Raw genomic sequence first — 26,086 nt, forward strand, 5'->3', positions numbered from 1 at the left:
TAAAAAAAAAATGTTTCTAGGGCTGATATTCAGTTGGTCCACAATGACAGAGATGGAGAATTTTCTAAACTATTTGGTAAGTAGCTGCTGCTGAACCTCCTGAGAGCCTCTTCAACCTTTCTCTCTGATCCCCCCAACCATTGTAATAAGGGGCCCACCTCAAAGGGTTGATTTGAGAATTAAATAACGGAGGTAAAGAGCTTATTATGGGGCCTGGCACTCAGCAATATTACACCTCATCTATTATTTTTATTATAGTCATTAATGAAATGGTAGTCAATTTCAAACTAGTTCCTACATGAATGTTCAAAATTTTGGAAATGTGATAGTATTCAAGTTCATTAACTTTGATCTAGCTAATCTCTCAATAAAATGGCCACTCATGTACTCACTAACTTTCATTTTGATCTTTTCCATTGTCTAATGGTTAATTCCTCCTCACCCCATCCACAAGACTCCACAGCTCTAGTTGATGACTAAGAATTTCACGCAGGCTTATGAAAAAGAATAAAATGTATGGACAAGGTTCTATTAGTTCTCAGTACAACATGTCATGAAGAATGTTCTGTACAATGATTAGTTCTCAGTACAACATGTCATGAAGAATGTTCTGTACAATGTTTTGTTGAGCAGAACTTGCCTGTAAGTTTTCAGATAGGCAGAGATAGGCGTAAAACCTAGTTGGTGAGGGAGCCATGGAGGAAGTGGTGGAGCAATTCTACTTGCTCAGGCAAATATAAGAAACTAGGGATGATGAGAGGCAGAGGCAGGCAGCTGGGGTAAGAAGAGCTAGAGGGCCTAGAAGCAGAGGGGGAGGCTGGAGCTTATGGAGAAAACAGCCTTTGACAGAGATGTCTTCTGGTGGCCAGAGATGTTTAGAATCTTTTGGGGATATTTTCTCTGTCAGAAATTTAACCTAGCAAGAAGAAGGCAGAGTTTCAGTAATTATCTCTCTTGTGAGAGTAAAAGAAATGTTTTGTTTTTTTTCGGTACGCGGGCCTCTCATAGTTGTGGCCTCTCCCGTCGCGGAGCACAGGCTCCAGACGCGCAGGTTCAGCGGCCATGGCTCACGGGCCCAGCCGCTCCACAGCATGTGGGATCTTCCCAGACCGGGGCACGAATCCACGTGCCCTGCATCGCCAGGTGGACTCTCAACCACTGCGCCATCAGGGAAGCCCCAAGAAATGTGTTTTTTAAAAACTGGAATTGTTGGGAATTTTATGGAAATTCATTATTGGCCTGGACCTCAATGTGTAAAGATTGGTTCTCACAAATCAGTTGTTTAACTGATACTTCCAGTTCTGAGGTGGCATCTAACTGCTGGGCATGTCCTGGAAAGGGCTTTGATAACAGTGTTCTGTCAGAGGCTGTGACGCACACTGACTCAACAGAACACAATCCTAATTGCTGAAGAACTAGTTTTTGAGTATATTTTAGAGACACCAAAGTTATTTGGTGTTTCAATATATATTATGCCACCCTATTAAAGTGCACTAAATCCTAGATGAACATTCCTTGGACAGAATTTTTTATTTTTTTTTAGCAGAAGGAGGTAGAGAATATAAATATTTCAATGCCTAGGTTTTTGGAAAGGAAAAATGAAGCCCAGATTAAAAAACCCAGATGTTTTGAGGCAAATATAAATTAAAGCTTTGAAGTTGGAGATCTTAAAATATTATACAAGGTAAGCTTTAAACATGCTTGCTAAAATATTTTTTTAAAGTGCTGTTTAAATTAAAAAGTAAATATCCACCTCATCTCTGACTTCTAAAAATTACCTAGAGTTTGACTGATAAGACTTTGGCTTTAATCTATCTTACTATGTCATAAGCCTAAAACTTCTGATAATTTCCAACAACTAAAGTATGTGGCTCTTATAGCAGAATTTTGCTCAATTTATAAGCTTAGAGCAGAAACCTCTTCAGTGGAGGATAGCACCCATGGGTTAGATAAATGATGGTTGAATGATGGTGTCTAAACTCTGAGCTAGAGTATCATTCTGGCTCTGCCAGTATATTTTTGTGTGACCTTAGCTAAGTCAGTCTACTTTTCTCTCAAATTTCTCTTCTTACAGGGAGATAACAATCATAAAATGACTGGAAACTACCACTTCGCTGACAGCTTTTTGTTTAAAGGTCTGAGGATAAATACCAGTCATAAGGTCCAGCAAACCTCTTTCAGAGGAAACTGAACTTCTTGAGGACAGGAACTTTTTTCTTCTTTGAATCAGCAGCATCTTATTTGTATTTCTGTAATACAGTTTCTGGCCTATAAAAAGGTGTCAGTAAAAATGTAAATTTATTAGTGTTTTTAGGCAGATTGCAGTCTTGGCAGACCACTGCCTCTTAAGTCTCTTTTCTGTGATCCGTTCATACTCGGCATGTAAAAGGCCGCCGCTCTTTGCTCTGGGATAAGTACCTAAGGCATTTACTTAAAAACACCCAAGTCTAGAGAAATAATTTTTTTGTCTTTAGGGCACCATTTCCTTTCCCAAGGTATTGCACCCCAGGCTTGGGATCTGGGTCCGCAGGCTACAGGGAAGAGTTCGGTACGGGAAGCTCATCCTCCCACCCTCTGATTGGCCGGCTCGCATTCCACTCACGCGGCTCGCGTCTCTGATTGGCCTCCATGGCACTCCCCTCGGCCCGCGACTACTTTGTGTGCCTGGGCTGCGCGATCAGGTCCTCCGGCTCAGCTCGCCGTCTGGGCTTGACTGGTCTAGCTCTTCGGCCCACTGCTTTGCATCGCGGGCGCCAGGAATTTCCCGAGTCCGAGCGGTAGGAAGCATCCTAGGGAATAGCCCCCTCCCCCCCGCCCCATGTTCTCCTTCCCGTACTGAATAAACTTCCGCTTCGGAGGGGCTGTTGCAGCCGTGGGTCGGGGGAGAGGCCAGGCACCGAACTCGGGCCCTCGTGGCGGCGGGTGTGTGTGTGTGTGGGTCTTTCTGTCGGGGTGAATGTGGAAGACCAGCTCTCACAAGATAAAACAGGGCTTCGCTAGTCGCATGTGGCTGCGATGCCATTCTATGATCGTGCTGCAAGCTGCAGCGGAGCGGCCAGACCTGGGCTGCAGGGGCTGAGCAGCAGCGATCACTCCTGAAAAGTAGCAAGGAGCCTGCTCCAGATCTCCAATACCAGTGCTCCTTAGGGCCGCGGGCTGAACTGGCACGGGCCAGTCCGTTTCCCGGCGGTAGAGAATACGGCATTCCCCGGAGGTGGCGCTCCCTGGAGTGGAGAGCCCGGCTCCACTCGCGCCCCTTTAGCCTCCGGCCTTCAGGCGGTAGAGGGCGGCCTACGCTCGTGTCGGAGCCGGCGCCCGCGCGCACATCTGCTGCCCTGCTGGAAGTCTCCGGGTCCCGCTGTAGCCCGCAACTCAGCCGGGCGGTGGATGCTGCGACTACGTTATCAACGGGCGCGGCGAGAAGGGGGCAGGGAGAAGCCCTGGCACATGCCGGGGTCCCCGTAGGTGGCAGCGGCCAGCGCATGCGCGCCTTCTCCTAGACGCCTGGAACGCTGTGGGGCGCGCGCCCCCATTCGCGCGCGCACGCTTGCGCTAGCCGAGGCTTCCCCGCCTGCGCTCGTTGTCAGAGCAGCTCCGGCGCGTGCGCGTGTTATCTCCGGCCGACCGGAGTAGCCGGTTTCCCTCCGCTTCAGGCCCCCGCCCGCCGCCGCCCCCTCCCAGCCCCCGGCCGCCCCGTCCCCTTCCTCTCCTTGCGGAATGGGGCCGGCGTTGCTCGGGGTCGCGCGCCCGGGACCCGGCTCACGCTCGGTCTCGCGCTGTCAGCGACTGCTTGGCTCGCGCCGCCTCGCGCTCTCCCTCAGTCAGTGGCGCCTAAGGCTCCGTTAAGCAGCGGCGGCGGCGGCGGCGGTTCCTGTTTCCGTTTCTTCCTCTCCTTCAGTAGGGAATAGCATCCTCCACCCAGCCACCCCTCCCACTACCCCAACGCGGGGCAGCTGCGGCTGAGGGCTGTAGCGGCGGCGGCGGCGACTGGGGAACTGCGGAGACCGCCTCTGCTCCCGCCTCGGGTAAGGGGGCGTTTGGGAGCCGGCCCCGCACGTCTTGGGGTCTGGGGCTGGGCAAGCGCGGGATCTCAGGAGGCTCTGGGGAGGTGCCTGACGGCCGTCGCTGCTCTTTTTCCCCAGGCAACCCCCCGGGCCTGTTGCTGCCACTGCTGCTGCTTATCCAGCGGCTCCGGGGAAAGTGGGGAGGGAGCCCCCGGGACCCTCTGGTGGGTGCCTTTGCGGTGCCCGGGGGGCGCGGGCAGGGGACTAGGGGCGCCTGCCGCCCCGGCAGGGGCGTGTAGCGGCGCGGCGGCTGCCCCCGGCGTCGCGCATCCTTGGTTAGGGAAGGGGCCGAAGCCGAGGAGAGGAGAAGGGATGGGGGCGGGGGTGGGAGGTGTCCCTCTTCTCTCCAATACACCTACCTACCTTTTCGCCAGCAACTCGCTCCATGTTGTTACAGACAGTGGGGAAGAGCATTCCTGTGCGTTAGGGGCTTTCGTGAGTGGTTCTCCGGCTGGAAATCGGGGAGTGGACCCGTGCAAAGATCCGCTCCCGGCGAGGGGCCAGTGCCAGGGCAGTGCACGGTGTGAGTGCCGCTGCACCCCCGTTTGATGTGGAAATGATGAGTTTGCGGCTTTAGAGTATCCAAACTTATTTGGGAAGGTTAAGTGAGTCCCTATTTATTAGTTAAAGGTTTGCCCTGCAAGAGTGAGTGGGCTGTCGTGTGCAGCACCTGTTTTTCACTCACACTGGGGTTTGCAATCCTCAGCCCCACAGAACGTCGGAGATGCAGTGTATTTCTTAAGTTAAATGGCAGTATCGTGGTTAAAATTTATCCTTGGTGAGCTTTAGCGTTTTGCTGTGTATTACTTTTGATTGAGGCCTTGGATAGAGGCAGGGAGAGGTGTTGTTTCTTCTTCCCATGTTTGAATTAATTTACAGTTGACTTAAGCCAACTAAAGAAAGTGGACCTGGGAAAGCCAGAACCTCCTAAAGAAACCACAAACCTCAAGGGAACGCAGACCAAATTTCGACAAAAGTTTTCTATCAGTTTACAATTAAACTCATCACAAGTAACTGATTGAACTTTGGCTTGGCTCTCTTTAGAAACTGCAGGCAAGGTTTAATTATAGTTTCTTTATCCCCTGTTATTCTTGGGGTTAAGTGCATATTTATTTTTTTTGATTAAATTTTGTCTTTATGCATACTTCTTTTAAAGGGTGCATCATATAGGAAACATTTTAGGAGAGAAATTTGCAGCACTGTAGAGTTATACTGAAGTATAAGCTGTATTCTCTCTTCTTCAAAAATAACTTAAAATTAACCTAAAATCCTATGCCGTATAATAAGGCTGCATACATTGCTAGCCTTGTGAAATATATCATAAAGTGTATATAGAAAGTCTTAATTGCTTGATTTATAACTACTACAATAGTAGGGATAGGGTGGGAATTCAAACATTTGAAATTGTGATTTTACAGCTTAATATGTAAAAATGCGGGGAGTTAGAAACGAATAGGATTTAAGGAACATGGAAGGATGGTTTGGAGGCATGAATTTTCTTTTCCTGCTTTATAAACTGAGAATTCTTGAATTGCTGAACAGCTGGAATGAAAGTTGCATAGATTGCAGAAACATGCAAAATGTGTCTTTGATCAAGTAGTGAGTTAACATGAAGAGTATGTTGTGGTTTATTAGGCTAGTGATCAAAATAATTTCCATAAAATATAGCATCATATAGATTGTGTTCTTAAATTGAAATAGTCACTTGAAGTTGTTTCCCTACAAGTCAGTTTTATTTGAGACATATGGAATTGAAAAAACAGTACCTCTGATTACATTCTGCAGCGTTTGGTTACAGATTTTAACTAGTTATTTTAAGGAATTGGAGTGTCTTTAAAAGTGGTGAATTTTGAAATTGCTAGTGGCTTGGAAAAACTTGTGTTTCTTACTTGTTTGTTTTTTTAAGTGCAGTTATATCAGTAGGTTGGTCTGGAGGGGGAGCTAGTGCCAAAGCAAAGCATGGCTTAGTATATGTTTGAACTTTTAAAACACCCCAAACTGGATTTTTATGACCAGAAGAAATATAAACTTAATTTTTAGTTAAAAGAATAAGGGAATTTTTATATGGATGTATGTCTGTAGATCGTTATTTGTGGAGTATATATATATGTATATATATATATATATATATAGTATATTACAAATTAGTTAAAAATTTCTTTCATGATCTGAAATAATGGGAAGTAAATGCGTAACGTTTATTGAATTTCTGATTTAAAATCTCTGAAAATATGTCCCTAAACTTAAGGGTGTATGATAGTAGTTTCTTAACCTTCTTGTGCATTGCATCAGAAAGGAAGGAGTATATGTTGACCCTTTGTGCATGTTGCATCTTCTTAAATTTTTTCTTTATAATATCTACAGTCCTAAAATTTCAAAAGAGCTTCAAGTAGAGTCTTATAAGAGCAAAGACATCAAGTGTGTAGTAAGCTAGGTATTTATCAAAAGTAGAGATACTTTTAATAAAGAAATGGGTCCCTCAGACATCTGGAGAGCAGGATCCCAAGGTCACTTCTTAACCTCTCTCTCCTGCAGTATAATGCAGTGAGTCCAGACGATCTGTGAAGTTGAACTTGTGCCTTTGAATATGAAGCAGTTATTTTTTGATCTATGGCACTTTATTTAGGTTTCTGAACCGTAATCAGTTAGGTTTTGATTTTACTTCTCACAGGTCACATATTCTTCAAATTCAAGGGTAGAATTGATAGTGTGTATATTAAAATCAATAGAATATTTAGTTTTCTGAGGGTAGTGGTTTGGTTGGTTGTCCTCCATTGCTCTTCATTGTGTAAATAGAATTTCAATGCTGCTAAAATAAAAAATAGATTCTTTGAAAAAAATTAAAATATCTGTAAGATACAGAATAGTAAGGTGTTTACTATATTTAAGGGGTTAATGCTGTAAATTAATCAGTTTTATAAGACATTCTAGAATATTTTTATATCTTTTTTCATTTCTTTAATGATTATTTTTGATTTACTATAAAGTGAATTTAGTAAATCTCTTGGTTTAATTAAATGGTGAACGCACCCATTTCATATTATAGCACATTTATAAAAGCAAAAGAAAGTGTTTTCATTTCATAATCATAAGAGTAAATATAAAAATAAACATGTAAATAAGTTTCTTTACTTAAAAATAAAACAAAACTAAGATTCTAAACAACTCTGAAACCAGAAGTATTGCTTTTATAGTAATTTTCTACTCTGCTTCAGTACTGGTCCTATTGGTACTTTTCAGATGAAACATCAACTTCCAGTCTTCTGCAGTCAACTGTAGTATAGTAGGTGTAGGATTTAGAGACTGCTACAAGATTTCCCTGTTTCTTCTCTTGATGATTCTCTGGCTTATATTTCTGTACCAAATAGTATATGGTTTTGCAGTTTGAATTGTTACTAAATTGTAGTTTGTTATAATGAGAAAAACATGTTTAAAAGTAAAAGATGTTTACAACTGATTTAAAAAAAAAACCCTTTTAAAATTCCGAACAGAAGAATGTTATATGGGGATGTGTATGCATTTAAGATATATATATGTATATATATGTGTATATATACATGTGTGTGTATGTGTGTGTATATATATATATATATATATATATATATATATATATATATATATAAACAGATCAGTCTCAAGTCTCAACCTTCCTTTCTCTCTACATTCTACTCTCCTGCCTACATCTCCCCTTCTCCAGCCATCCTCCATCATCCCACAGTTTTCTCCTTGGAATAATTAGGAATTCAAACCAATAAAATGAATCATATCATTCACTTGGCATAGCTTTTTCTTCCTTGATTAAATGACTTTATATCAATCTGTACAATATTCTAAACATATAGCTTAGACTATACAATACTGTAGATTTTCCTATTAATGGAGGAAGAGCACATAAGGGCCCAAGGGGTTTATGCCATGTATTTCAATGTAAGAGTTATTCATACTCTTTACAGAAAGTAGAGCTATAGGGTTAACTTCATTTACTTTTTTAAAAAAATAGACTTTATTTGCTAAAACCCAATACCACACTGATTTACTACTTTTTAAAAATATCTTTTGTGATAGTTTTTGTGTGAGAAAATGACATGCAAAGGGGAAATGTGTTTTGAATTTTAAGTTTTTTTAAAAATTGACAAATTATATCAATATAAGGCTGGTACAGATGTAGTTCAAACTTGCCTTTGCTGTCGTTCTCTTTTGCACTGGTCTGTAATATAACCTCTTCATTAAAGCACTGGAATAAAACTTTGAAGATCACTACTGAAATGCTCCCTATACTTATTATATCTTAGAACTTGGGTTTTTTTTTAATTAAACTGATTCAAGGATAAACTGAGTAAACGTGACTTAACATTTATGTTAAGAAGATCAGACTTAGCATTTCTACTTGTCACAGTCTCTATGACTGGTTAGTGTAAATAAAGTTCACATTACAAAATAAAGTGTTGATACTAATCTTAGATTTAGGTGTAAATGGGAAATTAAGGTCATGTTTATTTTACAATCTGAGTTATGAGAAGCATTACATTATATGAACTTTAAATGCTGTAACTTTCTGATTATAAATGAACAAAAGTAAAGTGAAAATGGGAGATTGTTATATTTGATTTACCTCAAATATACAACTAAAATGAACCTGTTTTGTATCTGTAAAGATTCATTTAAGACTGTTAATGAACCATGAATGAGTTTTAAATTTATACTAATTTATGGCTGGTTATTTACATTTTATCCCTTAGATGAGATAAATGCCATTTAATATGCCATTAATACCTAGAGCCAGAGTAAATTTGCCTGTAGTAAAAAATGATATTTACAAACCATCAAACTGTAAAGCATACTAACGTTCCATAATCTAGTTTCTAAAATCACTTGTATAATTTTTAAAATATAATTTGTTGTAATATCTTGATAAAGTAGTAAAGGTGGAAAAATATAGTTTGTAGCTTCGGGACAGTCAGTGAAGGGAGGGGGGTTGAGAGAGGGGGTGTACTGGTTGATGAGCCTGCCTTATTTGGAGTTAAGGGAGATTTCTTCAGTTTTTTCCTCTCCATCCACTTCCTTCTTCTCCCTGTTTGTTGTCTTTCCTCTCCCAACAGTGGTGGAAAATGTGGGAGTTTACCATCTTTGTAGGGTTTTTGTTTCCTTAGAGTTCATAGAACATTTCCTAGTACAACATTACCTTTTATGTTACAATAAGTTTATTATAATGATTTCATTTTCTTTTGCAGCAGTAGGCAAGAGACTTGAAGTTCAGTTGATGTGGGGTTCAATATTATTTATTAAAAATGATTTTGTAACTCTGTATAAAAAGGGGTATGGGAGATTTTGGTTCATTGTTAAGGGTCCTGTATCAGTCACATTATTGTTCTGCCTACTGTTAGTATATGGTAATCCCTTCTTCCAGTTTCTTGGAATGCAGTCTCATGCCTCCTCTGCTATTTCTGTCTTCATCTATGGAGTTTCTGAATACAAGGAATTGTTTTTAGAATATCTCTTCACCTTCTTCGTGTCCCTCATTGCAATAATATAATGTAAAAAAAAAAAAAAAAAACTGCCCCAAACAATAAGAACCTGTGTCCATTGAAGAGAACCAGCTCTGAAACTAAAATGGACAGCAGTGTTCTCCATTCATGGCAGTAGTTTTAGCAGATTTAAGCCAGTTATTGTGGAAAGTTCATAAGGAGAAAGTGTATGTTTGATAATTAGGGCCCTAATCATTAGAGATCTGACTGATTCGATTTCTTTAACACATGGAATTGTACTTATACCTGAAAGAGATGTATTAACTAGAGATTGTTATTTTTTGTGTGTCTTGAGTTTTGTGAATAACTTCTTAATTCAGTCAGTTACCAAATGGCAAAAGATTGTAATTTTGAGAAAATCTGTTATTTAAAATTAGAGCTTAAGCCAGGCTAAATATTTTGTTTTCTTTTTATAAGTTTCAGATTTTTCTTCCTTATTTATTTATTGTATATGTGTGTGTGTGTGTATATATATATATATATTATTGGAGTAAAATTGCTTTACAATGTTGTGTTAGTTTCTGTTGTACAATGAAGTGAATCAGCTATTTGTATACCTATATCCCCTCCATCTTGAACCTCCTTCCCATCCCCCCCATCCCACCCATCTAGGTCATCACAGAGCACGAGCCGAGCTCCCTGTGCTATACAAGCAGGTTCCCACTAGCTATCTGTTTTACACATGGTAGTGTATTTATGTCAAACCTAATTTCCCAATTCGTCCCACCCTCCCCTTGCCCACCCTGTGTCCACACGTCCGTTCTCTACATCTCTATTCCTGCCCTACAAATAGGTTCATCTGTACCATTTTTCTAGATTCCATGTATATGCGTTAATATATGATATTTGTTTTTCTCTTTCTGACTTACTTCACTCTGTATGACAGACTCTGTAAGTCCATACATATCTATAAAATGACCCAATTTCGTTTCCTTTTATGGCTGAGTAATATTCCATTGTATATATATGTACCACATCTTCTTTATCCATTCATCTATCATTGGACATTTAAGCTGTCTCCATGTCCCGGCTATTGTAAATAGTGCTGCAGTGAACACTGGGGTGCATGTGTCCTTTTTTTTTCTTTTTTTTTTTTTATGGTACGTGGACCTCTCACTGTTGTGGCCTCTCCCGTTGTGGAGCACAGGCTCTGGACGTGCAGGCTTAGCGGCCATGGCTTATGGGCCCAGCTGCTCCGCGGCATGTGGGATCCTCCCGGACCAGGGCATGAACCTGTGTCCCCTGCATCGGCAGGTGGACTCCCAACCACTGCACCACCAGGGAAGCCCCATGTGTCCTTTTGAATTATGGTTTTCTCAGGGTGTATACCAAGTAGTGGGATTGCTGGGTCATATGGTTATTCTATTTTTAGGTTTTTAAGGAACCTCCATACTGTTCTCCATAGTGGCTGTATCAATTTACAGTCCCACCAACAATGCAAAAGCGTTCCCTTTTCTCTACACCCTCTCCAGCATTTATTGTTTGTAGATTGTTTGATGATGGTGTGAGGTGATACCTCATTGTTGTTTTGATTTACATTTCTCTAATAATTAGTGAAGTTGAGCATCTTTTCATATGCATCTTGGCCATCTGTATGTCTTCTTTGGAGAAATGTCTATTTAGGTCTTCCGCCCATTTTTTAATTGGGTTTTTTGTTTTTTTGATATTGAACTGCATGAGCTATTTGTATATTTTGGAGACTAATCCTTTGTCCGTGGCTTCGTTTGCAAACATTTTCTCCCATTCTGAGGGTTGTCTTTTTGTCTTGTTTATGATTTCCTTTGCTGTGCAAAAGCTTTTAAGTTTCATTACGTCCCATTTGTTTAGTTTTGTTTTTACTTCCATTACTCTAGGAGGTGGGTCAAAAAAGATCTTGCAGTGGTTTATGTCAAAGAGTGTTTTTCCTCTAAGAGATTTATAGTGTCCAGTCTTACATTTAGGTCTTTAATCCATTTTGAGTTTATTTTTGTGTATGGTGTTAGGGAGTGTTCTAATTTCATTCTTTTACATGTAGCTGTCTAGTTTTCCCAGCACCACTTATTGAAGGGGCTGTCTTTTCTCCACTGTATGTTCTTGCCTCCTTTGTCATAAATTAGGTGACCACATGTGCGTGGATTTACCTCTGGGCTTTCTATCCTGTACCACTGATCTATATTTCTGTTTTTGTGCTAGCACCATAATGTGTTGATTACTGTAGCTTTGTAGTATAGTTTGAAGTCAGGGACCCTGATTCCTCCAGCTCCATTTTTCTTTCTCAAGAATGCTTTGGCTATTCAGGGTCTTTTGTGTTTCCATACAAATTGTAAAATTTTTTGTTCTAGATCTGTACAAACTGCCATTGGTAATTTGATGGGGATTGCATTGAACCTGTAGATTGCTTTGGGTAGTATAGTCTTTTTCACAATACTGATTCTTCCAGTCCAAGAACATGGTATATTTCTCCATCTGTTTATGTCATCTTTGATTTCTGATGAAACACATTTCATCAGTGTTTTATAGTTTTCTGAGTACAAGTCTTTTATCTCCTTAGGTAGATTTATTCCTAGGTATTTTATTCTTTTGTTGTGATGATAAATGGGATTGTTTCCTTAATTTCTCCTTCTGATTTTTCATTGTTAGTATATAGGAATGCCAGAGATTTCTGTGCATTAATTTTGTATCCTGCAACCTTAGGAAATTAATTGATTAATTCTGGTAGTTTTCTGGTGGCATCTTCAGGATTTTCTATGTATAGTATCATATCATCTGCAAACAGTGACAGTTTTACTTCTTCTTTCCAATTTGTATTCCTTTTATTTCTTTTTCTTCTCTGATTGCTGTCGCTAGGACTTGCAAAACTATGTTGAGTAAGAGTGGCGAGAGTGGACATCCTTGTCTTGTTCTTGATCTTAGAGGAAGTGCTTTCAGTTTTTCACCATTGAGTATAATGTTTCCTGTGGGTTTGTCATATATGGCCTTTATTATGTTGAGGTAGGTTCCCTCTCTGCCCATTTTCTGGAGAGTTTTTATCATAAATGTGTGTTGAATTTTGTCAAAAGCTTTTTCTGAGTCTATTGAGATGATCATATGGTTTTTATTCCTTAATTTGTTAATATGGTGTTTCACATTGATTGATTTGTGTATACTGATGAATCCTTGCATTCCTGGGATAAATCCCACTTGATCATGGTGTATGATCCTTTTAATATGTTGTCGGATTCTGTTTGCTAGTATTTTGTTCAGGATTTTTGCATCTACGTTCATGAGTGATATTTGTCTATAATTTTCTTTTTTTGTGATATCTTTTTCTGGTTTTGGTATCAGGGTGATGGTGGCTTCGTAGAACGAATTTTGCAGTGTTCCTCCCTCTGCACTTTTTCGGAAGAGTGAGGATAGGTGTTAGCTCTTCTCTAAATGTTTGATAGAATTCGCCTGTGAAGCCATTTGGTCCTGGACTTTTGTTTGTTGGAAGATTTTTAATTACAGTTTTAATTTCATTACTTGTGATAGGTCTGTTTATATTTTCTAATTCTTCCTGGTTCAGTCTTGGAAAATTGTACCTTTCCAAGAATTTGTCCATTTCTTTGTGGTTGTCCATTTTATTGGCATATAGTTGTTTGTAGTGGCCTCTTATAATCCTTTGTATTTCTGCGGTGTCACTTGTGATTTCTCCGTTTTCATGTCTATTTTATTGATTTGCGTCCTCTCCCTTTTTTTCTTGATGAGTGTGGCTAAATGTTTATCAGTTTTGTTTATCTTTTCAAAGAACCAACTTTTAGCTTTATTGATCTTTGCTATTGTTTTCTTCATTTCTATTTCATTTATTTCTGCTCTGATCTTTATGATTTCTTTCCTTCTACTGACTTGGGTTTTCTTTGTTCTTCTTTCTCTAGTTGCTGTAGGTGTAAGGTTAGATTGTTTATTTGAGATATTTCTTGTTTCTTGAGGTGAGATTGAATTGCCATAAACTTCCCTCTTAGAATTGCTTTTGCTGTGTCCCATAGGTTTTGGGTCATTGTGTTTTAATTGTCGTTTGTTTTTATGTATTGTTTTATTTCTTCTTTGATTTCTTCAGTGATCTCTTTGTTATTTAATAGTGCACTATTTAGCCTCCATGTATTTGTGTTTTTTACAGTTTTTTTTCCTGTAATTGATTTCCAGTCTTATAGCATTGTGTTCAGAAAAGATGCTTGATATGATTTCAATTTTCTTAAATTTTTTGAGGCTTGATTTGTGACCCAAGATGTGATCTATCCTGGAGAATGTTCCATGTGCACTTAAGAAGAAAGTGTATTCTGCCACTTTTGGGTGGAATGTCCTATAAATATTAAATCTATCTGGTTTGTTGTTTCATTTAAAGCTTGTGTTTCCTTATTTATTTTCTGTTTGGATGATCTGTCCATTGGTGTAAGTGGGGTATTAAAGTCCCCTACTATTATTGTGTTTCTGTTGATTTCCCCTTTATGGCTGTTAGCATTTGCCTTATGTATCGAGGTACTTCTTTGTTGGGTGCATAAATATTTATAATTGTTACGTCTTCTTGGATTGATTCCTTGATCATTATGCAGTGTCCTTCCTTATCTCTTGTAACAGTCTTTATTTTAAAGTCTATTTTATCTGATACGAGTAAAAGAAAGCTACTCCAGCTTTCTTTTGATTTCCATTTGCATGGAATATCGTTCTCCATCCCTTCACTTTCATTCTGTATGTGTCCCTATGTCTGAAGTGGGTCTCTTGTAGACAGCATGTATATGGGTCTTGGTTTTGTATCCATTCAGCCAGTCTGTGTCTTTTGGTTGGATCATTTAATCCATTTACATTCAAGGTTATTATTGATATGTATATTCTTATTACCATTTTTTAAATTGTTTTGGGTTTGTTTTTGTGGGTCTTTTTCTTCTCATGTGTTTCCTGCCTAAAGAAGTTCCTTTAGCATTTGCTGTAAAGCTGGTTTGGTGGTACTGAATTCTCTTTGCTTTTGGTTGTCTGTAAAGCTTTTGATTTCTCTGTTGAATCTGAATGAGATCCTTGCTGGGTATAGTAATCTTGCTTGTGGGTTTTTCCCTTTCATCACATTAAGTATATCCTCCCACTCACTTCTGGCCTGCAAAGTTTTTGCTGAAAAATCAGCTGATCACCCTATGGGGATTCCTTTCTATGTTATTTTTTGCTTTTCCCTTGCTGCTTTTAATATTTTTTTTTTTTTTTCACTATTCTTTTTTTTTTTTTTTTTTAAACATCTTTATTGGAGCATAATTGCTTTACAATGGTATGCTAGTTTCAGCTTCACAACAAAATGAATCAGTTATATATATATACATATGTTCCCATATCTCTTCCTGCTTGCGTCACCCTCCCTCCCACCCTCCCTATCCCACCCCTCCAGGCGGTCACAAAGCACCGAGCTGATCTCCCTGTGCTATGCGGCTGCTTCCCACTAGCTATCTACCTTACGTTTGGTAGTGTATACATGTCCATGCCTCTTTATTGCTTTGTCACCGTTTACCCTTCCCCCTCCCCATAGCCTCAAGTCCATTCTCTAGTAAGTCTGTGTCTTTATTCCTGTTTCACCCCTAGGTTTTTCATGACATTTTTTTTTTTCTTAAATTCCATATATATGTGTTAGCATACGGTATTTGTCTCTCTCTTTCTGACTTACTTCACTCTGTATGACAGACTCTAGGTCTATCCACCTCATTACAAATAGCTCAATTTCGTCTCTTTTTATGGCTGAGTAATATTCCATTGTATATATGTGCCACATCTTCTTTATCCATTCATCTGATGATGGACACTTAGGTTGTTTCCATCTCTGGGCTATTGTAAATAGAGCTGCAATGAACATTTTGGTACATGACTCTTTTTGAATTATGGTTTTCTCAGGGTATATGCCCAGTAGTGGGATTGCTGGGTCATATGGTAGTTCTATTTGTAGCTTTTTAAGGAACCTCCATACTGTTCTCCACAGTGGCTGTATCAATTTACATTCCCACCAACAGTGTAAGAGGGTTCCCTTTTCTCCACACCCTCTCCAGCATTTATTGTTTCTAGATTTTTTGATGATGGCCATTCTGACAGGTGTGAGATGATATCTCATTGTAGTTTTGATTTGCATTTCTCTAATGATTAGTGATGTTGAGCATTCTTTCATGTGTTTGTTGGCACTCTGTATATCTTCTTTGGAGAAATGTCTATTTAGGTCTTCTGCCCATTTTTGGATTGGGTTGTTTGTTCTTTTGTTATTAAGCTGCATGAGCTGCTTATAAATTTTGGAGATTAATCCTTTGTCAGTTGCTTCATTTGCAAATATTTTCTCCCATTCTGAGGGTTGTCTTTTGGTCTTCTTTATGGTTTCCTTTGCTGCGCAAAAGCTTTTAAGTTTCATTAGGTCCCATTTGTTTACTTTTGTTTTTATTTCCATTTCTCTAGGAGGTGGGTCAAAAAGGATCTTGCTGTGATTTATGTCATAGAGTGTTCTGCCTATGTTTTCCTCTAAGAGTTTGATAGTTTCTGGCCTTACATTTAGGTCTTTAATCCATTTTGAGCTTATTTTTGTGTATGGTGTTAGGGAGTGATCTAATCTCATACTTTTACATGTAGCTGTCCAGTTTTCCCAGCACCACTTATTGAATAGGCTGTCCTTTCTCCACTGTATATTTCTGCCTCCTTTGTCAAAGATAAGGTGACCATATGTGCGTGGGTTTATCTCTGGGCTTTCTATCCTGTTCCATTGATCTATATTTCTGTTTTTGTGCCAGTACCATACTGTCTTGATTACTGTAGCTTTGTAGTATAGTCTGAAGTCAGGAAGCCTGATTCCTCCAGCTCCATTTTTCGTTCTCAAGATTGCTTTGGCTATTCGGGGTCTTTTGTGTTTCCATACAAATTGTGAGATTTTTTGTTCTAGTTCTGTGAAAAATGCCAGTGGTAGTTTCATAGGGATTGCATTGAATCTGTAGATTGCTTTGGGTAGTAGAGTCATTTTCACAATGTTGATTCTTCCAATCCAAGAACATGGTATATCTCTCCATCTATTTGTATCATTTTTAATTTCTTTCATCAGTGTCTTATAATTTTCTGCATACAGGTCTTTTGTCTCCTTAGGTAGGTTGATTCCTAGGTATTTTATTCTTTTTGTTGCAATGGTAAATGGGAGTGTTTTCTTGATTTCACTTTCAGATTTTTCATCCTTAGTGTATAGGAATGCCAGAGATTTCTGTGCATTAATTTTGTATCCTGCTACTTTACCAAATTCATTGATTAGCTCTAGTAGTTTTCTGGTAGCATCTTTAGGATTCTGTATGTATAGTATCATGTCATCTGCAAACAGTGACAGCTTTACTTCTTCTTTTCCGATTTGGATTCCTTTTATTTCCTTTTCTTCTCTGATTGCTGTGGCTAAAACTTCCAAAACTATGTTGAATAAGAGTGGTGAGAGTGGGCAACCTTGTCTTGTTCCTGATCTTAGTGGAAATGCTTTCAGTTTTTCACCATTGAGGACGATGTTGGCTGTGGGTTTGTCATATATGGCCTTTATTATGTTGAGGAAAGTTCCCTCTATGCCTACTTTCTGCAGGGTTTTTATCATAAATGGGTGTTGAATTTTGTCAAAAGCTTTCTCTGCATCTATTGAGATGATCATATGGTTTTTCTCCTTCAATTTGTTAATATGGTGTATCACATTGATTGATTTGCGTATATTGAAGAATCCTTGCATTCCTGGAATAAACCCCACTTGATCATGGTGTATGATCCGTTTAATGTGCTGTTGGATTCTGTTTGCTAGTATTTTGTTGAGGATCTTTGCATCTATGTTCATCAGTGATATTGGCCTGTAGTTTTCTTTCTTTGTGACATCCTTGTCTGGTTTTGGTATCAGGGTGATGGTGGCCTCGTAGAATGAGTTTGGGAGTGTTCCTCCCTCTGCTATATTTTGGAAGAGTCTGAGAAGGATAGGTGATAGCTCTTCTCTAAATGTTTGATAGAATTCGCCTGTGAAGCCATCTGGTCCTGGGCTTTTGCTTGTTGGAAGATTTTTAATCACAGTTTCAATTTCAGTGCTTGTGATTGGTCTGTTCATATTTTCTATTTCTTCCTGATTCAGTCTTGGCAGGTTGTGCCTTTCTAAGAATTTGTCCATTTCTTCCAGGTTGTCCATTTTATTGGCATAGAGTTGCTTGTAGTAATCTCTCATGATCTTTTGTATTTCTGCAGTGTCAGTTGTTACTTCTCCTTTTTCATTTCTAATTCTATTGATTTGAGTCTTCTCCCTTTTTTTCTTGATGAGTCTGGCTAATGGTTTATCAATTTTGTTTATCCTTTCAAAGAACCAGCTTTTAGTTTTATTGATCTTTGCTATCGTTTCCTTCATTTCTTTTTCATTTATTTCTGATCTGATTTTTATGATTTCTTTCCTCCTGCTAACTTTGGGGTTTTTTTGTTCTTCTTTCTCTAATTGCTTTAGGTGCAAGGTTAGGTTGTTTATTCGAGATGTTTCCTGTTTCTTAAGGTAAGATTGTATTGCTATAAACTTCCCTCTTAGAACTGCTTTTGCTGCATCCCATAGATTTTGAGTCGTCGTATCTCCATTGTCATTTGTTTCTAGGTATTTTTTGATTTCCCCTTTGATTTCTTCAGTGATCACTTCGTTATTAAGTAGTGTATTGTTTAGCCTCCATGTGTTTGTATTTTTTACAGATCTTCTCCTGTGATTGATATCGAGTCTCATAGCGTTGTGGTCGGAAAAGATACTTGATACAATTTCAATTTTCTTAAATTTACCAAGGCTTGATTTGTGACCCAAGATATGATCTATCCTGGAGAATGTTCCATGAGCACTTGAGAAAAATGTGTATTCTGTTGTTTTTGGATGGAATGTCCTATAAATATCAATTAAGTCCATCTCATTTAATGTATCATTTAAAGCTTGTGTTTCCTTATTTATTTTCATTTTGGATGATCTGTCCATGGGTGAAAGTGGGGTGTTAAAGTCCCCTACTATGAATGTGTTACTGTCGATTTCCCCTTTTATGGTTGTCAGTATTTGCCTTATGTATTGAGGTGCACCTATGTTGGGTGCATAAATATTTACAATTGTTATATCTTCCTCTTGGATCGATCCCTTGATCATTATGTAGTGTCCTTCTTTGTCTCTTCTAATAGTCTTTGTTTTAAAGTCTATTTTGTCTGATATGAGAATTGCTACTCCAGCTTTCTTTTGGTTTCCATTTGCATGAAATACCTTTTTCCATCCCCTTACTTTCAGTCTGTATGTGTCTCTAGGTCTGAAGTGGGTCTCTTGTAGACAGCAAATATATGGGTCTTGTTTTTGTATCCATTCAGCCAATCTGTGTCTTTTGGTGGGAGCATTTAGTCCATTTACATTTAAGGTAATTATCGATATGTGTGTTCCCATTCCCATTTTCTTAATTGTTTTGGGTTTGTTATTGTAGGTCTTTTCCTTCTTTTGTGTTTCTTGCCTAGAGAAGTTCCTTTAGCAGTTGTTGTAGAGCTGGTTTGGTGGTGCTGAACTCTCTCAGCTTTTGCTTGTCTGTAAAGGTTTTAATTTCTCCATCAAATCTGAATGAGATCCTTGCTGGGTAGAGTAATCTTGGTTGCAGGTTTTTCTCCTTCAACACTTTCAATATGTCCTGCCACTCCCTTCTGGCTTGCAGAGTTTCTGCTGAAAGATCAGCTGTTAACCTTATGGGGATTCCTTTGTGTGTTATTTGTTGTTTTTCCCTTGCTGCTTTTAATATGTTTTCTTTGTATTTAATTTTTGACAGTTTGATTAATATGTGTCTTGGCGTATTTCTCCTTGGATTTATCCTGTATGGGACTCTCTGTGCTTCCTGGACTTGATTAACTATTTCCTTTCCCATATTAGGGAAGTTTTCAACTATAATCTCTTCAAATATTTTCTCAGTCCCTTTCTTTTTCTCTTCTTCTTCTGGAACCCCTATAATTCGAATGTTGGTACGTTTAATGTTGTCCCAGAGGTCTCTGAGACTGTCCTCAGTTCTTTTCATTCTTTTTTCTGTATTCTGCTCTGCAGTAGTTATTTCCACTATTTTATCTTCCAGGTCACTTATCCGTTCTTCTGCCTCAGTTATTCTGCTATTGATCCCATCTAGAGTACTTTTAATTTCATTTATTGTGTTGTTCATCGTTGCTTGTTTCATCTTTAGTTCTTCTAGGTCCTTGTTAACTGATTCTTGCATTTTGTCCATTCTATTGTCCATTCTATCTCCAAGATTTCGGATCAACCTTACTATCATTATTCTGAATTCTTTTTCAGGTAGACTGCCTATTTCCTCTTCATTTGTTAGGTCTGATGGGTTTTTATTTTGCTCCTTCATCTGCGGTGTGTTTTTCTGTCTTTTCATTTTGCTTATCTTACTGTGTTTGGGGTCTCCTTTTTTGCAGGCTGAAGGTTCGTAGTTCCTGTTGTTTTTTGTGTCTGTCCCCAGTGGCTAAGGTTGGTTCAGTGGGTTGTGTAGGCTTCCTGGTGGAGGGTACTAGTGCCTGTGTTCTGGTGGATGAGGCTAGATCTTATCTTTCTGGTGGGCAGGTCCACGTCTGGTGGTGTGTTTTGGGGTGTCTGTAGACTTATTATGATTTTAGGCAGCCTCTCTGCTAATGGGTGGGGTTGTGTTCCTGTCTTGCTAGTTGTTTGGCATAGGATGTCCAGCACTGTAGCTTGCTGGTCGTTGAGTGAAGCTGGGTGCTGGCGTTGAGATGGAGATCTCTCGGAGATTTTTGCTGTTTGATATTATGTGCAGCTGGGAGGTCTCTTGTGGATCAGTGTCCTGAAGTTGGCTCTCCCACCTCAGAGGCACAGCACTGACTCCTGGCTGCAGCACCAAGGGCCTTTCATCCACAGGGCTCCTTAATTTGGGATGATTCGTTGTCTATTCAGGTATTCCACAGATGCAGGGTATATCAAGTTGATTGTGGAGCTTTAATCCGCTGCTTCTGAGGCTGCTGGGAGAGATTTCCCTTTCTCTTCTTTGTTCTCACAGTTCCCAGGGGCTCAGCTTTGGATTTAGCCCTGCCTGTGCGTGTAGGTCGCCGGAGGGCGTCTGTTCTTTGCTGAGACAGGACGGGGTTCGCTTTTAATATTTTTTGTTTGAACTTAATTTTTCTTAGTTTGATTAATATGTGTTTGGTGTGTTTCTCCTGGGGTTTATCCTGTGTGGGACTCTCTGCGTTTCCTGGACTTGGGTGACTGTTTCCTTTCTCATGTTAGGGGAAGTTTTCTACTATAATCTCTTCAAATATTTTCTCAGATCCTTTCTTTTTCTCTTTTTCTGGGACCCGTATAATTTGAATGTTGGTGCGTTTAGTGTTGTCTCAGAGGTCTCTAATATTGTCTTCAACTCTTTTCATTCTTATTTCTTTATTCTGCTCCTCAGCAGTTATTTCCACCGTTCTGTCTTCCAGCTCACTTACTCGTTTTCTGCCTCAGTTATTCTGTTATTGATTCCTTCTTGTGTATTTTTCATTTCTGTTACTATGCTGTTCATCTCTGTTTGTTTGTTCTTTAGTTCTTCTAGATCTTTGTTAAACATTTCTTGTATTTTCTCAATCTGTGCCTCCATTCTATTTCTGAGATTCTGGATCATCTTTACTATCATTACTCTGAATTCTTTTTCAGGTAGATTGCCTATTTCCTCTTCACTTATTTGGTCTTGTAGGTTTTTACCTTGCTCCTTTATTTTGCTTTCTCTTTTTTTTTTTTTTTTGGTGGGTGGGTTTATGTTCCTGTCTTACTGGTTGTTTGGCCTAAGGCTTCCAGCACTGGAGTTCATAGGCTGTTCGGTGGAACTGGGTCTTGGTGCTGAGGTGAGGATCTCTGGGAGACCTCACTACTATGACTATTCCCTGGGGTCTGAGGTTCTCTGTTAGTCCAGTGCTTCAGACTCGGAGCTCCCATCACAGGAGCTCCAGCCTGACCCCTGGCTCATGAACCAAGATCCCACAAGCCGTGTGGGGTGGCAAGGAAAGAAAAAAAAAGAAGAAAGGAAAGAAGAAAAAGGAGCAGAACAATAACAAAGAGTAAAAAATAAAATAAGGTTAGAAAAGTAGCGGATATGTTAGAAAGAATAAAAAAGTAAAAATATAGATGAAACAACAACTGGAAGTTTTTTTTTTTTTGTCATAATGAGATATTTATTGGGACTCATACAAAAAGGACTAGCTCAAGAAGGAACGTGGCAGAATTACAAAATTATGAAATCCACAGTCCAGGAAAACCTGGACCAAGGAAGCACTCTTTAAAAATCTTGAGTATGGTAGTACTTTGTATAGCACATAATAAATTTACAGAACTTAATATTTGAGGATGGCAGTAGAAACAATGTTCTGTTTTCTTTTTTAAACAGCACAGTTGCACAGTTAATACTTTGTGTGAGACACACAAAACTGTTAACAAAGTTGAAATATATCTAATCGAATCCTGGAACAGATGGAGTATCTGAGCATCCATATCCCTAAGCTCAAGGCAAAAGCTTTAAACAGAGCCATAATAGTAAAAAAGAGGAGGAAAAAAAAGCCCGAAAAGGCCTTGGCCGTGGGTCGTGGGGCTTAGGCGGGGGTGAGGTTTAGGTGTGGGTGGGGCCTATGCTTAGGACCCACAGGGCCCGAAAAGGCTCTGGGGGTTGTGAGGGATGGGGCTTAGGCTCAAGGCAGCAGGAGGGGCCTAGGAGTGCCTTTGGCCTTGGAGGGTGGAGGACCAGGTCCAGGACCCCAGCAGCTCACTGGGCCCAAGTGGGTGGGGAAAATGCTAGGTGTTTTTCCACCTGATTCTCCAATCCGGAGGGCACCCCCCCCGTTGGCCTCTTTTCTTCTTCCCCCCCATCCTCCCTCCTATGCCCCTAAGACCCATGTAGCTGGAGGGGTCCCGAAAGGCAGGGGACCAGACCCAGAAGCCCAACAGGCTACCTGGGGCCGAGTGGGTGGGGGAAACGCCTGCAGCACTTCCCCTGATCCCCCAGCCCTGGAGGGTCCCACTGTCCGCCTCTCCTACTCTTCCCCCTTCCTCCCTCCCACCCATGCCCCTAGAACCCATGAGGCCGGAGGGGGCCCCAGAGAATGGAGGGGACAAGGCCCCGGAGCCCAGCAGGCTTCCTGGGGCCCGAGTGGGCAGGGGAAATGCAGTCTGCACCTCCCCAGATCCTCCGATCCCGGAGGGCCCCTCCCTAATCCGTCTCTCCTCTTCTTCCCTTGCCTCCCTCCTACACCCCTAGGACCAACGTGGCCCAGAGGGGGACCTTGGAGGGCGGAGGACCTGGCCTGGGAGCCCCACAGGCTTCCTGGGAATGATTGGGCAGGAGAAATGATAGGCACGCTCACCCTGATCCTCCAAGCCGCTGAGGGTCCTTCTAGGTGTTAGAACCCCTGCCCCCTCCCAGCCACCCCTCAGGGGCACGGGTCCTGTCCGGCCTACACTTCTCCTCCCCCCTCAGTCCTCCCATGTCCTACCTAGTCGCTTGGGGGTTTGTCCCATCTCCTTGGGCATTGAGGTCCCCCACCAGCGTCTGGCAGGTGCCCTAGTTGTGGGGAGAGGCGAACTGTGAGTCCTCCTCCGCTGCCATCTTGACTGTAACCCCCTTTCTTTCTCTTTTAGAAAGTTTAGTGAAACTCTAAGGTTTAGGAGGGTGGTAATTGAAGCTCTTGGGCCAAAAGGTCTTTCCTTAGCATTGGTAAAATGAGTCTCAGCCATGAGAAATGTAGGTTTACTGAGTAATTCTGACTGCTTCCTCTGACGTGATTACAGACATCTGGGCCTTCACTAATTAAAACTGTTTATTTTTAAGGTCCAAACAGTAGAAGTATCAGCTTGATACTTATAGGTGTAAAGCATTCATAGAATGAGTGATGTAATGTTATTTTTAATTTGTAAGTAAATGAAGACTATGCTCATTGTGCTGAGTAGGCTTGAAGAGATGTATACCTAATAAGGATGTACAAACAGTAAACTAAAGAAACTTGCTAATATGCAGTTAGGAATGGTTCCTCTTTTTTTTTTTTTTTTGCGGTATGCGGGCCTCTCACTCTTGTGGCCTCTTCCGTCGTGGAGCACAGGCTCTGCACGCACAGGCTCTGCACGCACAGGCTCAGCGGCCATGGCTCACAGGCCCAACCGCTCCACGGCATGTGGGATCTTCCCAGACCGGGGCACGAACCCGTGTCCCCTGCATTGGCAGGCAGACTCTCAACCACTGCGCCACCAGGGAAGCCCAGGAATGGTTCCTCTTAATGAAAGGACCCTTATAAGTGTATATAATGGCACAAATTATAATGATGAAAATGAAATCACGGAAGAATTCTGTTCTGGAGCAGTTTGTCAGATAACAGATAAAAGAGCACATCCTCTATTCTATAACTGTCTACAGAGGTTCACTTAGAGCCATGCAGAATCCTACCTAAAAGGAAATAGTGATCAATAACTAAAGTATTTTCACAAGAATCGTGCACATTTCTTCTGTGTAGATTTGCATAGTACCTGTCACTTTCTCTTTCCATGGCAAATGTAAGGTTAGAAAGTAAGGTACCTAACTTTTGGAAATTCTGAAGGGAAAGGATCTGAAGTTTGGAAAAAAGGATGTTTTCTTTGTGTTTTAGTGATGCTTTTTGACATAAAATTTTTTGAGAGCTCCACAGATGTAAAGCTAAAATCTGAGTTATTTCATAGTAATTTTTTGGATAGCTTTATTGAAGTATAATTTATATACCATAAAATTCACAAGTTTTTGTAAATATATACAGCTGTACAACAGTTATCACAATCCAATTTTAGAACACTTTCACCTTCCAGAAAGCTCCCTTTTGCCCGTTTGCCCAACCCGTGTTCCTACCCCCAGCTCCAGGCAACCCCTCGTCTGTATTTTGTCTCTATAGTTTTGCCGTTTCTAGAAATTTGACGTTAATGGAATCATACAATATGTAATCTTTTGTGTCTGGCTCTTTTCACTTAGTATAGCCCTGTTTAGTAATTTGAAAGAATGGATAAAGTAGAGACGGTTTGAACTTGGAATCAGGAGACTTGGATACTAGTATTGGTTCTGCCACCCAGATGTGTAAATTGGGTAGGCCATTTGTCCTCTCTGGGCCTCTGCTCTTTCTCCATAAAATGATTTATTTTGATTTTCTTCTATTCCAGTTTTCACACCTGGGTAGACATTCACTGACCTTTCCCTAGAATGTACCTTAACTCTTCCCCTTAAGTGTAAGCACTTTATGTCAACATATGTTTTTTCTGAATCAAAAACAAGGCTTATGGTTGAAGAGATGACTCAGCAATGGCAAATTTGAGATTGCCTTGAAAAATCAAGATGGCTGATTAAACTTTTTCTTGGGCATTTCTTAGTTCCTGTGTACAACTTTGAGAATAGCGGTGGTCTTAAATGCTGAGTTAATAATTAAGACTTTTGAAGAGAATAAAGGCAGAGTTGAATAATTGTCAGAGGTAGAGCTTTAAAAGTGATCGAAGCTTCTTATGAACATAGGAAAAAATTATGCTTTTTAGTTATTTCTTTTGTTTTGGAAGTAGAAGGTGGGGTGGAGCAACTTTAGTTATGTTTGAGCCAGGTTGGGCTCAAGGCAGCCAAGTGGGATTAGAGTGTTTTTCAAAGAAGAACCGAAGGAAGTGTATGGCTACTGTTGGGAAGATAGTCCTAGGCCTCATCTGGAGGCAAAGCTGACAGATAATATTCAGGTGACAAATTAGGAAAAAAATATGTATACAGGGAATTAAAAAATATGTTTGTGCATGTGTTTATGTACGTGTAGCAGGTATAGACAACTGACTGAGTAGCTGGTATCAGGTATATTCCAAGGGGGTAATGTGCATTTTCAGTATAGTATAATAAAAGATAGGGCATTGAATAACAACTAGCTAAATTAAAAAATAAGAGTACTGTGACTACTTTCAAATATTCAATAATTTTGACTCTTAGAAACTATCAGAGCTTCTTATATCATCTATAAGTAGTAGGAAGTATGGCTATAAAATGATTGAACTTTTATTTTTACCCAACATACTAGAACGTGAGTGGTAACCCACAGAGCAGGCACTGTGAAGGAGGGGAATGTGGCTATAAATATATTTTACTGATGGTGTCATTAGAGCAGCATAAGAAAATTTGTTTCATGCTTTATAGTCACACTTTTTGCTCAGAATGGTATTTTTAATAAATACCATAAGTCATCTAATTATCACCAAAAATATCCCCAAAGCAAACCTATATTAAATGAATGAAGATTTGTCACTTTTGACAGTATTATGAAGATTGTGTTAAGACTGATAAGGAGTTCCAAAAGTTGAATCCCAAAGCTTTTTATGCAATGGCAGCATTCTAGGAATAAGTAATAAAGCTTTCTAAGGTGACTGTTTTTATGGCAACAATATTCTTTTGAATATATGCTATACCGTATACTTTAAATGTCCTACTGAAGTTGTACTACATATAAAATACCTAAATATGAATTATGTAATTGGAAAAATTTCAGTGTAAA

At 40.0% G+C, this 26,086-nt stretch overlaps 1 protein-coding gene across 10 annotated transcripts in view; it reads left to right on the top strand.

The window, feature by feature from the left end:
* The first annotated feature begins 2,646 nt into the window (after nt 1-2,646).
* FUT8 (fucosyltransferase 8) overlaps nt 2,647-26,086 on the top strand; it is a 319,157-nt gene continuing 295,717 nt past the window's right edge. For 6 of the 10 annotated variants that reach the window (XM_049706388.1, XM_033427362.2, XM_004262136.4 and 3 more), the window contains exon 1: nt 3,624-4,025. The gene's annotated coding sequence lies outside the window, so the exon portion shown is untranslated. Of the gene's footprint in view, nt 2,778-3,623; nt 4,026-26,086 lie in introns of those variants that run through there. The other 4 variants (XM_033427422.2, XM_033427724.2, XM_033427753.2 and 1 more) reach the window with 3 other exon arrangements.

The sequence above is a fragment of the Orcinus orca genome, chromosome 2, assembly GCF_937001465.1.
Source record: "Orcinus orca chromosome 2, mOrcOrc1.1, whole genome shotgun sequence".
Taxonomy (NCBI): Eukaryota; Metazoa; Chordata; class Mammalia; order Artiodactyla; family Delphinidae; genus Orcinus; species Orcinus orca.